Source organism: Periplaneta americana, chromosome 4 (assembly GCF_040183065.1).
Source record: "Periplaneta americana isolate PAMFEO1 chromosome 4, P.americana_PAMFEO1_priV1, whole genome shotgun sequence".
NCBI lineage: Eukaryota > Metazoa > Arthropoda > Insecta > Blattodea > Blattidae > Periplaneta > Periplaneta americana.
In genome coordinates, this window is record NC_091120.1 from 14,741,408 (window position 1) to 14,755,928 (window position 14,521).

The following is a 14,521-nucleotide window of genomic DNA, read 5'->3' on the forward strand; positions in this document are numbered from 1 at the left end:
CATCGTTTTTAACAAAATCAGAAATTCAGTAGAATCACTTTCAATATATGCTACGTGTACTATATGTGACCAGATTACCAAGTAAATTGAATTCTTAAATATTCTGTGTCATAATTTTGAAGTTGGTTAACCTGTGTTTATGTTTTTTGGCTTGTACTCATGAGAGAACGCCATTTGTCATTTATACACAAATTACATCAGAATGTTGAGTGCACAAAATTCTTGGGAGTATGGATTGACTCGAATTTATCCTGGACTCAACACGTAAGCTTTCTCTCTGGAAAACTATGCAAACTATGTTATGCTTTTAGAATTCTTACGAAAAGCATATCTCTTCCAACTTTGAAAATATAAAGAAAATAATAAAAATAATAAAACAAGTTCCTATATGCACTCCAAGCAAAGAAATTTTTCAAGAATTCAATATTTTACCACTCCCCTGAATCTACATCCTAGAATCTGTTTGCTTTATACATAAGAATCTTAACTATTTTAAAAGAAACTCTGAAACTCACAACCATAACACAAGAACTGCCAACAACTTGCATATAAACTGTCATACTATTACCAAAAGTCTCAACAGTACTTCTCATACAGGTATCTTATTATATAACAAGATACCTGGGGATATTAAACATTTAAATTATGAAGGTTTCAAAACCAGGGTAAAAACTATTCTGCTCCAGTCCATGCCGTTCAAAATCACTGATTTCTTGCATTAAAGCTATAAAGCAAAATACCTACCTTCATTACTGTTGCACATAATTTTTTCTCCAAACAATATTGATAATAATGTAGGACTATCTTGTTCTTACCTAATCTATGTTAATTTATTTATTTAATGTCTTGCAAACGGAAAATGCATTATATATCTTGTTATTTATTGTGTCTTTTGGCAGTTTTACTATTCTTTGGAAAACTTAAGAGTGTTAAAATTAAATTCATACTAGAAATCAACTAAATTCATACTAGAAATCTTATTTTGTGTGTTTGTGTGTATTTTTTGAGTTTGTATTTTGTGTTTATATTTAATGACGAACCTATAATCTGTAACAGATTGTACAGGGAATGAATAAATACAATACAGTACAATACAATGCGTAATATCGATTTTACATGCCATTATTGACATGCATATCGACATGCATAGTGGTTTCTGTTCTCGATTTATTGTGAATCAGAAATCACGTTCACGTCCTCCACTTTCCGTTCTCGTTCTGGTTCCCTTTCCCGGTTTATTGTGGATCAACCTTAACAATGAAGTAAAAATTTAACTATTTTCTTCTGGCGACATTAGTAATATAGCAATAATTTTTTATTTATAACAAAATCTCTATCTTTCTACATAGTAAAATGTCTTTTTGATTACAATTTATATATACTATATATCTTAAGCGACTTTTATGCGAAATGAAGAATAGTTCTAAATTAAGGGGGGCGATGGTGAAATCGCATTTTCGTTTTCTTGTAAAAAATGAATCAGCACTCTGTTATTTATAGTTTGAGCAAGTTTCAATGCTCTGCGGCACTTGAAAGCATAACAATTACTGAATATATATACATATATGGCTGCACACTTGAACTTCAATTCCATGTAAATTTTACAAGCTGTTTTCTCACACTTTTTTTCAGCACATTTCGTCAGGTTCGAAGTGTAAAGGCTCTTACAACTTTGATGCTAGGAACATGAAATTTTTACTGCATGTTCTGCAGAGTGTGATTAACGAATAGAGATATCAGATTTTTGATATGTTAATTACTTTTTTAATTAAAAAATAATTTGCATAACAATAGGTAGGCCTACTAGAAAATAAAAAAAAAAACTTTTGACAAAATAATAATTTCTTTCTCTATTCTAAGGATATATTTCTAAAATATGAATACTTAGTGCTTTTCTAGATACATCAAAGATACTGTAATTTTTTTCTAGGTCATATACTCAAAATTTGTACGAGGGGGTAGATTCTGAAGATATTTGGGTGACATGCATGAAAATTTGTAGCGTGTATATATATATATATATATATATATATATATATATATATATATATATATATATATATCATATGTGGAATACGTCTGGCAAAAATGAACCAACTAGCTCAAAAACTACAGAAATTACAAATTTCACCCATCTCCTCCCTTAAATTTGGTATTATCTGGAACAAACTATATGCCGTAATTGTGTTGTCTGAGGAAGCTCATGGAAGAGAATGTTCAACAGAAATTCTTTATTGGTACAATAAACTTAACTGACTTCTACAACTTTGAATTATCTTCCATTTAATTGTATCAGATACCATTTACTATTTTTACTAAACTTTGATACAGTAACTAAACTGGAATCTGGTTTGCACTCCAGTAAGTCTTCATTCGTCTAACTTGTTAGCTAAGCATACTACTCACACACAGATCCATCACTTAATTTTATTTCCAAGTAAAATCAGATAAAATTCAATATAGTGCCACTTTATGAAAAAGGAACAACAAATGCAACAAATCAGTTATCGTATTAGCATTGTGTTAAAATCATATCAACATTAGATTGGCAACAGGCCATGATTGTTTGGCCAAACACCTGCATAGAATAGGAATATATCAGTCCCCTAACTGCCCATTGTGCAACTCAAACCAAGAAATGGAATCGGAACACCTCAAAATCTGTACTTCAGTGGCTGGCCATGATAATATCTTTGAAAAATATTGGAGTGCAAGAGGTCAAATGACTTTATTGTTAATCGCATGGCATTAGAAAACAACAACATTAATAGTACGATAAAAATACTTGATTTTATAAACTCTTTACTTCAACATTTCTCCCAAAGTAGGGTACAGTGGAGGGAGAAAGCAAAAGGAGCATAACCAGGCCCAGCTCTGCCACTGCTATCAGAAGCATTAAATAGACAAAGTAAAGTTAACATACACTGGAGAGTATTTAAACATATTTTAAAGAAACAAAATGGGCCAAATATGACTTTTCTTCAGCAATGGAACTATAAAGATTAGAAACATGAATTGCACACGGAAAAGACTAAAAAATATATATGTGAATTACATTCGAAATATTTAAATTTAGTTTCCTACGGCAAATTTACTTCATCACTATTATCTTTAAATACTTTACTAACTAAACAAAGTGTTTTTTTCACGTAAACATATTTTTACTCTTTTTTCCTCCCATTCTGTGAAATCTACCTGCTGCATTTCTCTTTAGAGAATTTTATTATGGTAAAATTTTTCATCACAGTACTTCCTATATCACAATCCAATGTCTTTCCGTATTTGTCTAACTCGATTTTTAACTTCTTCCGCTGATTTTTAAGAGAGTACTGCTTTTCACATTACACTAGGATATTGTTTATAGTTCGTCTCTAATGTCAATTGTTTTCAATTTAGGGGCTCATTTTCTTTTTTAATGTGTTCTACTAACAGTTCAGTTTTGTATTTTGATCGAAGTAGAGGCCAAGTTCTCAATTTTGATGGTAACAATATTATACTGAGTATGCAATCGATTAGTTTTTTGTTTGAGTCTTTCTTTAGATTTTAGGTTCCTTGGTTTAGGTTCATATATACTCCAATATTTGTTATTTAGTAGTCTTGTTATTTTTTTTAATTATAATAGACTGCATTTCTCTCGATCATATATGTTGTCTGTGTTTATCTGCATTGCTGTGATTGAGGTGGATCTCACACTCCTGTGATTGGCCTCATTGCCTGATGCTGCACCATTTCTATTTTGTTTAAATTTTTCTCAGTTGTAGTTATCAATGCCTTAGTGCTATATTGGAGAACGGGTTTGATTTATGTTTTGTATTTTGCGCATCCCCAGTGATTATCTGCCAGTCTCCTTTAGAGTTATAATCAAAATTATTATAAGAATATTTTAATTTTAGTATAGTATTTATTAGCTGTTGTTATAGCAAAAGCTAATGAGATTGTCAAATTACACGTGTGAAATTATCGTACAAAAATGAAAATTATTCTATTACAACACTAAATATAAAACAAAATGATCACAAATACTCCTTAGAGATTACAATTGAGATTATCAAAAATAGGCTAATATCTAGATGAAAATTGTAACACATTGATCACAAATATTATTTGATTTGCTCCGTTTGTATACAATAAAACAAGAATTAACTTAACAATTTATGAGAATTTCCTAATATATTACAAAATAATAATAAAATTCAGAGAAAGAAACCTAAAAAAATATCTACAGCTTGATTTTCTAATTCAAAATATTCTTGCACAGAATAGAATGGGTTTCTAAGAAGCCACGTTTTCACTTTGACTTTGAATATGTCAAGTGACACTTCCTGTGCTTCCTGTGGTAACATGTTGAACATTCTACAGCCCAACATGTTAGCACTACTTTTAACTTTGGATAGTCTGCAAAATGGTATGTCCAGTTTTTCTTTATTCCGAGTATTATACTCATGTTTATCCATCCTACTGGTGAAGCCATAAATATTTTTCTTGATGTAAAGGAGTTCCAGAATATATTCAGTATTAACAGCTGTTAAGATGGACTCCTGTATGAACAGTGGTTTACAAGTGCTTTGCTTGGTACTTCTGTGATAATTCTTATTGCTTTCTTCTGAATCAGTAGGACTTCAATAAGTTTATTGCTGTTCCCCACACCAGGATTCCATACTTTAATATGCTATGAAAAAAAGCAAAATAAACACTTCTTAGGTACTGCCCGGGTATTTTGTCTCTAATTACTCTTAAGAGGTACAGGACTCTGGACAGCCTCCGAGAAATATATTCAATGTGGCAATTCCAGATTAGTTTTGTATCAAGATGGGTACCAAGTAATTTTACTACCTTTTCTTCAGACCCTTCTTCTTTTTTCAATGTCAAAATTAATTTTTGAGTCTTCTCCTCGTTTAAAATTAACTTATTTGCTCTGAACCATTCTGCTGCTTCCACAACTGTATTTGAGGTTAGCTGACGCAGTTCTGCTGCACTAGTCGAACATGTTATGAAAGAAGTGTCATCTGCATTATAATCACAGTCTACTATATACAGTCACGAAGCTTCAGTTTTGAGAGTGCTAGAAACAATAGACTGTGACGGTACTATTTTGCATTGCCTGTAATGAGGTGATATTAGCAATCCTAGTAGTGAGCAACTATCTAATGTTTGCATATTTACTACATATTGAGCTTCGCGACTGTATATACTAGACTGTGATATAATGTTGATTTAGCCATAATGACATATAAGGATATTCTTATAATAATTTTGATAGAAGTAACTTCAACATGAACTGCAAAATCCTCTTTAGAAATGTTGCTTTTTCTGTAATTACATCTATAGACCTATGTTGCTTCCATGTTAGTTTCTGGTCCAATGTAACTCCTAGGTATTAGTAGTTCTGCGTTTGTTCGATAACTTCTCCTTCACAGTAGGCCTATAGTTCTATACTTGATTGCTGATAACATAATGTGAAAATTTGAAATTTTGTTTTTGTTGTACTTCTTGACATGTCATTTTGATAACACTATTCTGCGAGTTTAAGAAGTGCTTTATTCATTTGGGGTGCTAGTTTTCTAATTTATTATGGTCTATGGATGTCCAGATTGCAAGATCATCGGCAAATAATGCTGATTTGATATTTTTAACTTTACTGAGTGTACTTGGTATATCCTTTATCATTACATTGAACAATGTGGGACTTGGAACTGCACTTTGTGGTACTGGTACACCTTTATGTGTCTGTTTGGATTTTGATAACTTTTACTCATATTTCATTGCACGGAATCATTGAGCTAGAAAGTGGTAGAAAGGCCCCTTTGAAATGCACAAATAATTCTAATGCAGTTTCTTTTTTGTCTAGAGCATCTTTTATTTCCTGGCTGAGCATTGCGACTTGAAAAAAAAGTCAGTTACTGATAGCAGTGTGTTTAACAACAAACATTCTGAATGGATTTCAATTGAGCCATGCTTGTATATGTTGATAACTTAACCTGATTTCCTGATTATTAGTGTTGTAACATATTGATATAATACATGGCTTTATCTGTTATTTATATTCTATATTTCATGTTTAAACTGAATTAATACTACTGTTAATTCTTTATAATAGGTACATTATCCAGTAGACCTATTCTATAACAGTAATTGTAAGAACTATTTAATTAATATTTAAGCATTTCATATACCATACCTAAAAAATATTTTTAAACCATGGGCTAATCTTTATCAAATTAGATGTCGTGATTTGTGTACTGACATATCTTAAATAGGAATGCTAAAATTGAAGTTTTAAAACGAATATGTTCAGTCTCTGATTTGTGTGTCGACTGTTGGCATGTGAAGTATCCATAAAAGTTTGGATACTGTTCACAGTACCAAACAGAACATGTTTTTCTGTACAAAATAATAGTTTCATATTACAGAACTCAATTTATACCAGCCTATTTACATTTTGTCAAAGATTTTATTCAAAATATAAAAATGTTACCAGAACAGCATTTTTTTTTTTTTTTCGCAGATTAGTTGCAGTACGTATGTTATGAACACATAATGTAAATTGAAAACGTTACATGTAACAGAAATTCATGAGATGAAAAGAGAAGCAAATTCTTGAAACGCTATGAACACTGGCATATGTAGGAACTAGAGCCTATTGCAGATCTATAGCTTTCAGGGAAGATGTAACATGCTCTAATAACCCACATACCGGTATACTGTTACACAACCAAATAGCACAATAGCTTTTGTAAGATGAACAGTTGTGTAAATGATCCTACTGCAGAGTCGAGTAATTGAAGACTTGGCTATTTAAAATTCATTTATCTAGTCACTGGAAAATGGTGAAATACGGTATATGTACATGTACCTTTTTTTTAAACAGAATTCTGCGGGTGAAAAGAACAGAAAACAATTACCTAATTTAATTTTATCTAGATTTAATATACGTTTCAAGAATTAGTTTGTGAACATTACTCTGAAGAACAGTGAACAATTGAATGATTGAACATTAGCTCCTGTACTGTAGATATTGTTTTTATCAACATTGAGGTGAATTTATGGAATATATATTATGTTTATAATGTTGACACGAATTTGAATACTTGACACAGTGTAGACGTTGTATTTGCTGTACTTGTGGAAAGATGAGAATTCAGCATTGTTTATGCGTAAGTCTTTGATATTGGCTGTGTCCTTCAGATCTGGTGTGTCATAGTGAAGGATGCATTAAGTTTATAACTGTCTGTAACAATACTACGTTTTTAAATGGCTACTAGAAAGGAATGTTTTGTAGTGATACTGCCATATTAGACTGACATTGGTGAAATTGTTTATCTACATGTTATGATCAACTTGTCAGGTTGTTATACGTAAGAAAAATATTAAATATGATGAATATAAATTGCTTAAAAGTATTTTAGTTTCATAAATATTTTAATTTGAGAATATGTATAGATAGATACTTAGACATGTTGAAATTGTAACAAAAATAACAAAAGTAAATGTCCTGTATGGCTTAAATATTTTTGAAGCTGTTTAAATGTTTACGGTTTTGAATGTAATTACTCGTCACCTTTCACAGTTCATACAGATCCTATGCTGTATTATATATCAGAGGGATAAAATCAAAATGATCGTAACTACAAAATATTATGAGTGAATGATTCTGTTCATTCATTCGCTCATTCTCAGACAACGTAAGACAATAATTCAGAGCCTTAATAATAAGTATCATTATATCATGTTACCTTAAAGATAAAATAATTGTAATTATTAATATTAGAACTACTTAAAAAATAAGGAATATAATATAGGTATGCCAAATTGTAGTTGTGCTGAAGAACACTTACTAGTACAGAACGTTTCCATTGTCATGCAATGTTTATATTTGTGACAGTCTTAAGTGCGTTCAAATTTTACATGCGAAAGATAAATTGTGTTATATTTCAGTTTGTGAAATAAGATAAAGGTGCTATTGTTCATGTTTCTAAAACTATCAGCCTTTATTTTCTAGTTACACCTAGAGTTGTTACCTTTTGAGCTTTGTTATAATTACTTTCAGTTGTAGTTACATATGTTTGTCACAGGTTGGTTATGTAATGTCAGATATTGATTACAGGTATTCATATATTATCTCTGATTTTCGATTTTAAACACAGTAAGTTAATAGGTCAAGTGGAAAATTTGTATTAGAAGAGTTCCCCGTACATTGTGCGACTTTGATAACGCCGTTGCTAGAGGATTACTGTTGTTCATGCTCATGGTCTACTTCCCTCGCTTGGGGATCCTGTGCCACAGTCTGGCAAGTAATTAGAATCAGCAATTGATATCAGGATTGTTGTTGTTTAGTATTTCTATTTTGTCTGCAACTTTTGAATTGTGGACTCGTATATGAATTGAATGAATATTGTGCAAATAAATTTAATTGAACATATACAATGCTTTTATATTAATATACCAGAATACCGTGTGTCACTGTTTTGAACCTAAGGTAAAAGAAATCCTAAATATTTATGAATACAGTACCGTACCATTTATTTTAACAGAAAAATATATAAAATAAACTGCAATTTAACCATAACATTTTTTCGAATAGTTGGAATAGTTAACGTGATAATAGCAGTACAATACTTACCACAGAAGTGTTATCACGTATAGCAATTTTGATATTGATGTGTATGTAATTTAATTTCTGATAATAGGAAAGTTATGTTAAGACAATGGACAGATAAATTGTCCATGACCACATTCTTCTAGATCTTTTACTGTATGTAAGTTTACAAACAGTTTATTGCTATCTTTTTAAATCTGTCATCAGGCAGTGAGTGACATAATTAAAAATGAACGAAACAAGATTTGCAGTACAACACTTTGGAAGAAGGGAAACGCATCATTGAAACAAATGGTCAATGTCATTGCAAATGTTTATGGCATGTTTGAGCTTGCACATACTCTCCTATTGGCATTTTGTTTAGAGAAAAGTTTTTTTTTTGGACCCTACTCGAGGTGCAGAGATCAAACAAAAAGTTCAGTTAATAAATAAATACATGGGATTATGATGTTGATATGTCGGTAATTATGGCATGGAAATAGATTTTATCTCGTGAACAGTGCTACAAATAAATTACATGAAATTAACGTGCTTCATGTCATGATTTATACAGAATTAAGTCATTTTATTAAATACAGGGGTTAATCTTTGAGATATCTTAAACAGAAAAGTTTATAATACAATTTTGATCGTTTTTGCTTATGTTTCGACAAAAAATATTTTAAATGAAACATTAGAGGAAAACTATTGACTAAATTCACAATTCCTGAGTCAATTTAAGAGAGCAGTGAATTCTGACAATCAATGATTGAATGAATGGCAGGTCTACAGGATTGTAAGTTCAACACTCTAGCCACTAGACCACTGTGTGGCTTTATTAGTATAGATAAAATGGCTGAAATAATAGGCTACTCTGCACTGACAATCAAATTTTATAAAGTCACACTGAAGATGATCTTTAAAGATCTCCTAGGATTTTAAAATGACAAGACTGAGGTATATGATACGAATATTTCCATTAAAACACCAAGAATATGGATTTTCAGGAGATAACTACCTGAACATGTGTGAATGTTTAAATACTTAGGGAGCGGGAAAAAATTACGCACGTAAAGAAGAAATAGAAGCAACAACATTGTGAAATCACAATAGAATGTGTGTGTGTGTGTGGGGGGGGGGGGGGAGAACAGAAAAAATTTCGGAAAATTTATAAATAAAGATGTTCAGCTAAGCATACCCAACACAATTAGTTATCCTACAATGACGGTGGTCCTGAAACTTCAACAGTTACCAAAGTGAAAGGAAAGAATAGAGGGAGTCAAAGTGAGAGTCCTGCAACAATTACTGGTACTAGAAGTGACAATATGATATGATATTTATTATAATTCAGACAAAAAAAATATACCTTACATTACATATTTTATAATTTATATATAGATATACTGTACAAATTTTAATGTACCGTAATTTCTAAACTTAATTATTTAATATAAGATGTTTTATCTTACACTTGCGACTAGTTTTGTGCAACTCAACTCATTTTGATATGTTGATACAATAATTAGTCTTTGTTCACTTGCCTGAGATGTACTTCACATTTCAATCTGCAATGAGCAGCTATCATATATAAATCTTCCATTATTCTGTATATTTAAAACTTTTGAATATATATGTTTTATTTTATTTATTGAAGTACTACTCAAAAAACTAAACCTTTTTTCTTATCCAATTTTTTTTCTCATTCAATTCTAGCTGTTTCATTTATTCTTTCCATTCTAATTTTTTTGACCAAAAAAGATATATGCTAGATCTATTTGCCTTTGTAACTTTGTGTTGTTTTTATTATTATTATTATTATTATTATTATTATTATTATTATTATTATTATTATTATTATTATTATTATTATTATTATTATTATTATTCATAAGCAGGGAACGGATTTATATGGACTAAAAATATATGAAATATGTAAATATATATGTAGTTATTTTTACCAAAATATGGAATTAAATATGGATTTTTACCAAAATATGGAATTAAATATGGACTTAAAATTATAAAAAAATGACTATGTACGTTAAATATTGGTACATTTTAATCAAACTAAACAAAAAATATAATGGACGTACCTTATCTTCCAATGTAGTTTCAACAAAACACAATTTTTATTGTCTGTTACCATAACAATAGGTTACAAACATTTCTTTCAAGTGCTGAAAAGTGAATCTTCTTCTATTGTCTCTGAGGATAGATTTATACTGACTAAAAGAGCGTTCGACGTCACAAGAAGTAACTGGTACATAATTCAATTTCACAATGTCTGCTGGGGATAAGTCCAAGTTAATCTTCACTGTTGATTCACCACTCATCACAGCAACAACCTTTTGTAGTTCTTCATATCCAGGGTTTTTTGAAAGTACAGTGTCCACCTTAGCTCTTACTGCATCTGCAACTTTACCTCTACCACGATTCAGTTGTTCCACAGTACTATTTATAATTTCAAAACTTTCAGATAGTGAAAGGTGCCTATTTTGGAGACTTTTGAGCGTTTTTATGATGCATGAAAATGTATGCTGAATGTGAGCTAAGTCATTCTTCACACTTATGTCACAGGTAACTGTTTTCGCAGTATCAATTGAGACTGCATCTTCAGAGTCCAATGCAAGGAGAACATTGTTAATAGAGTCTATATGTTCGGCATAATATTCAACTGCTTCTAGCCATGTACCCCATCTAGTTAAAATTGGCTTTGGTGGCAATGGAATTTCAGGGTACATTTCTTTCAACACGTTAACTCTACTGGGAGCTTTGAGAAATACTTTTTTCACTGATGAAATCAACAAATCTACTTTAGGGAAATTGTCTCTGACCACTTCTGCCACACGATGAAATGCATGCGCCACACAAGTAAAATGAGTCAATTTAGGATATACAACAGATAATGCTTGTCCAGCTTTGACCATATAAGGGGCAGCATCGCTAATAAAGAATAACACATTATCGTACATAATACCCTTTGGCCACAGGATACCCATAGCTTCGTTGAACAGTTTAACTATAGTTTTGTTATTGCACTTTTCTAGAACATCACAATGTAAAAGAATTCGTTCAGAATATTGTTCACTTAACAAACCGATAACTACATTACCAACAAGTCTACCTTCTTTGTCGGGAGTCTCATCAATGGAAACCCAAATTGAACTATCTTTAATTTCATCTCTTATCTTCTGTATTGTCTCATCGTAGATGGATGGAGCATACGTCTTCCTAAGTGTTGACTCATCCGGGATTGTATGTTGAGTATATTTTTCAAGGAATTCCCTGAAGACCTTATTCTTTAGTTTGTAGAGAGGAATATCAGCAGAGATGAGAGAACGGCACAGGTCGATGTTAAACTCAGATCTTACATTCGATGTTGTTGGTTGTGTTAAAAACAATTGTCTCTGCTTGGAATTTAGTTGTTTGTTGGCCTGATGTTTACTAGTTGTAATGTGTTGTTGCACCAGGAACTTTTGTGTAGATGATACTGCACACTGACACAAATTACAAAATAATATTTTATTGTCAGTTGATAAACCATCTTCTTTAAATTCTGAAATGTAACTTGTTAGTTTTGATTTTAAATTGACTGAATGACGTACTTTTAGCATATTTACCGTCTTTATAGTATGATTTACAAAACTGAACCTATGTGTACTCTGACTGGCATTTAACTGTTGAGCTGCACAACTGAAGTCTGTTAAAAATTTTAAATTAAATTAATACAGTTTTGTAACTTACTTTCCCATTGTTGATAGGACTGCTAATTTTCAAATAACTCTGATGTTAAAGGGATTACTGAACATGTGTTTAAATCTCTATTGTTGAAATGTATTTTTAAAAGTTAATGGAATTTTGTTTTGTTTTATTGTTAAACCTAATATAATATGGACTGTTTTATATGAAATATGGAAAATATATGGAAATTAACGAAAATATGTACTAAACTCTAAAATATGGAAAAATATGGAAAATAAAAGTAGGATTTTTCAACCCTACACATTGTGAAACATAAAGATAATGCAAAATATAAATTATATTAGCTTTATAAGTAAATATGTATTTACATATAAATCCTTTCCCTGTTCATAAGTTACTAGAAGTGACAAAGATCATTTCAGGAACTAAATTATATGGTTCTTCCCCTAATAATTACAGCAAATATGAACTATTTATGGTAACGAAATTATTTTCCATAACAGTAGTAATGCAATAATGAAATAAAAGCATAAATACGATTGGGCATTTATATCTTTCTCCTAAAATAAAAATAACCCTTTCACGGAAGAAACAAAACACTAAAAATACAAATACGCAATTAATATAAGGTATGCCATTCCTCCGCTTCTATAATAGCCTGTATTCTCCATGACAGGATGTTACCAAGCACCTAGAATATTGATGATGTGAATTTACAGAGTGTAACAAAAAAAGTGGGCAAAACTTCAGGTATGGATTCCTCATATGTCCGGAAATGCCTGGTTGCCACGCTATAAGGGTTACAAGGAGGATCATTGTGTACTATAAAACTTAGGTACAGTGAAACCTGTTCAAGACGGAAGTAACATGGTCCTAATTTTTTTTCCGTTGTGGACAGGTTTCCGTATTAATCAGGTGTTACATTAAAATGGAATATTTTATCATTCGTATACATGAAAAACAAAATGGCATGCCGCAAACTGCAAGAAATACAAAATATTCCATTTAACACTACTCACATTAAATCAGCCTTCTGTCGCTTATTCCGTTGGTGAATCATCTTGATGAAAATAGTATCGTAACTCACTCATTAGTCATTAAACATTACTAAAGTTTACTAATCTCATTCAATTTAATATCCAAAACTATACTATAATACTGTATTGTATATGACTGCACATTATTAATTAATTGGACTAGGAGCCATCCATTAGAAGCTTTGAATTCTGCTTTTTCTTTCCCAGTACAATGGCTTGCTTTGCAGAATAGATTTATAAATTTACATGTTCTTTGAAAGGTCATGAAGAACCCACTCACACAACAGTTTATTTATTTCCACATACACAGTTGTTTTCTGGTTCCTTTTATGTTACCAATATTGGCCGCAAGCCACTCACTCATTATGATCTTTAACTTTAAAGTGTCACACCTGAGTTTTCTACAACTGAACTTCAACATTATTTCACATAGACTTTGTTTCTAATTTTCCTTTAACTCGATAACTTTTACTTCATCACTTAATGTTAATGTTACATTTCACACAACTTTTTTTTACCAGGAAATCACTACACTTGCGCTCTGTCTAGCTACGACAGTGCACGGGTGTGAAGCATTGAAAATCTCTGAAGGGACTCGTCTGCCTAGTCAACAGAGTAATAAAATTTATGACCGACAGGCCAACACACCCTCCTACCCTCTAAAATTTTGCAAAGAAAACTTGTTTTTATCTTAATGATCTATATATTTTGTATATTCCTTGAAATTACACGCTGTTTCAATATATAGTTACAAAACATAGTGTGCCCAAAATATTATTTCCGTTTTGAACAGTAGCAGGCAGTTTCCGTTTCCGCGTTGGACAGTTTCCATTTTATTCTGGAAAAATTGCATATAATACATACGAATTTCGCCGGGACCAATAAATTGTTCCGAAATAGACAGGATTCCGGATTATTCAGGTTCCGATTTGAACAGGTTACACTGTATTAGTTGATTAATGTTTCAGTCTGTGTACATATGTTTACAGGTACTGTTCAAAATGTCCACCTCCTGCCTGAATACAGGCCGCAGTTCATTGCATTGACATCCGGACCTGCTCCCAAATTCCTGGCATAGCACGTATTGTTTGACAGTGTTGCTCAATTTGCACACATTTCAGTCTGGATATACATAGACGTCTTAATGCAACATTCCCTGGCTGATGGATAGGGCGAGGTGGAACAACTGCTTGGCCTCCATGCTCAC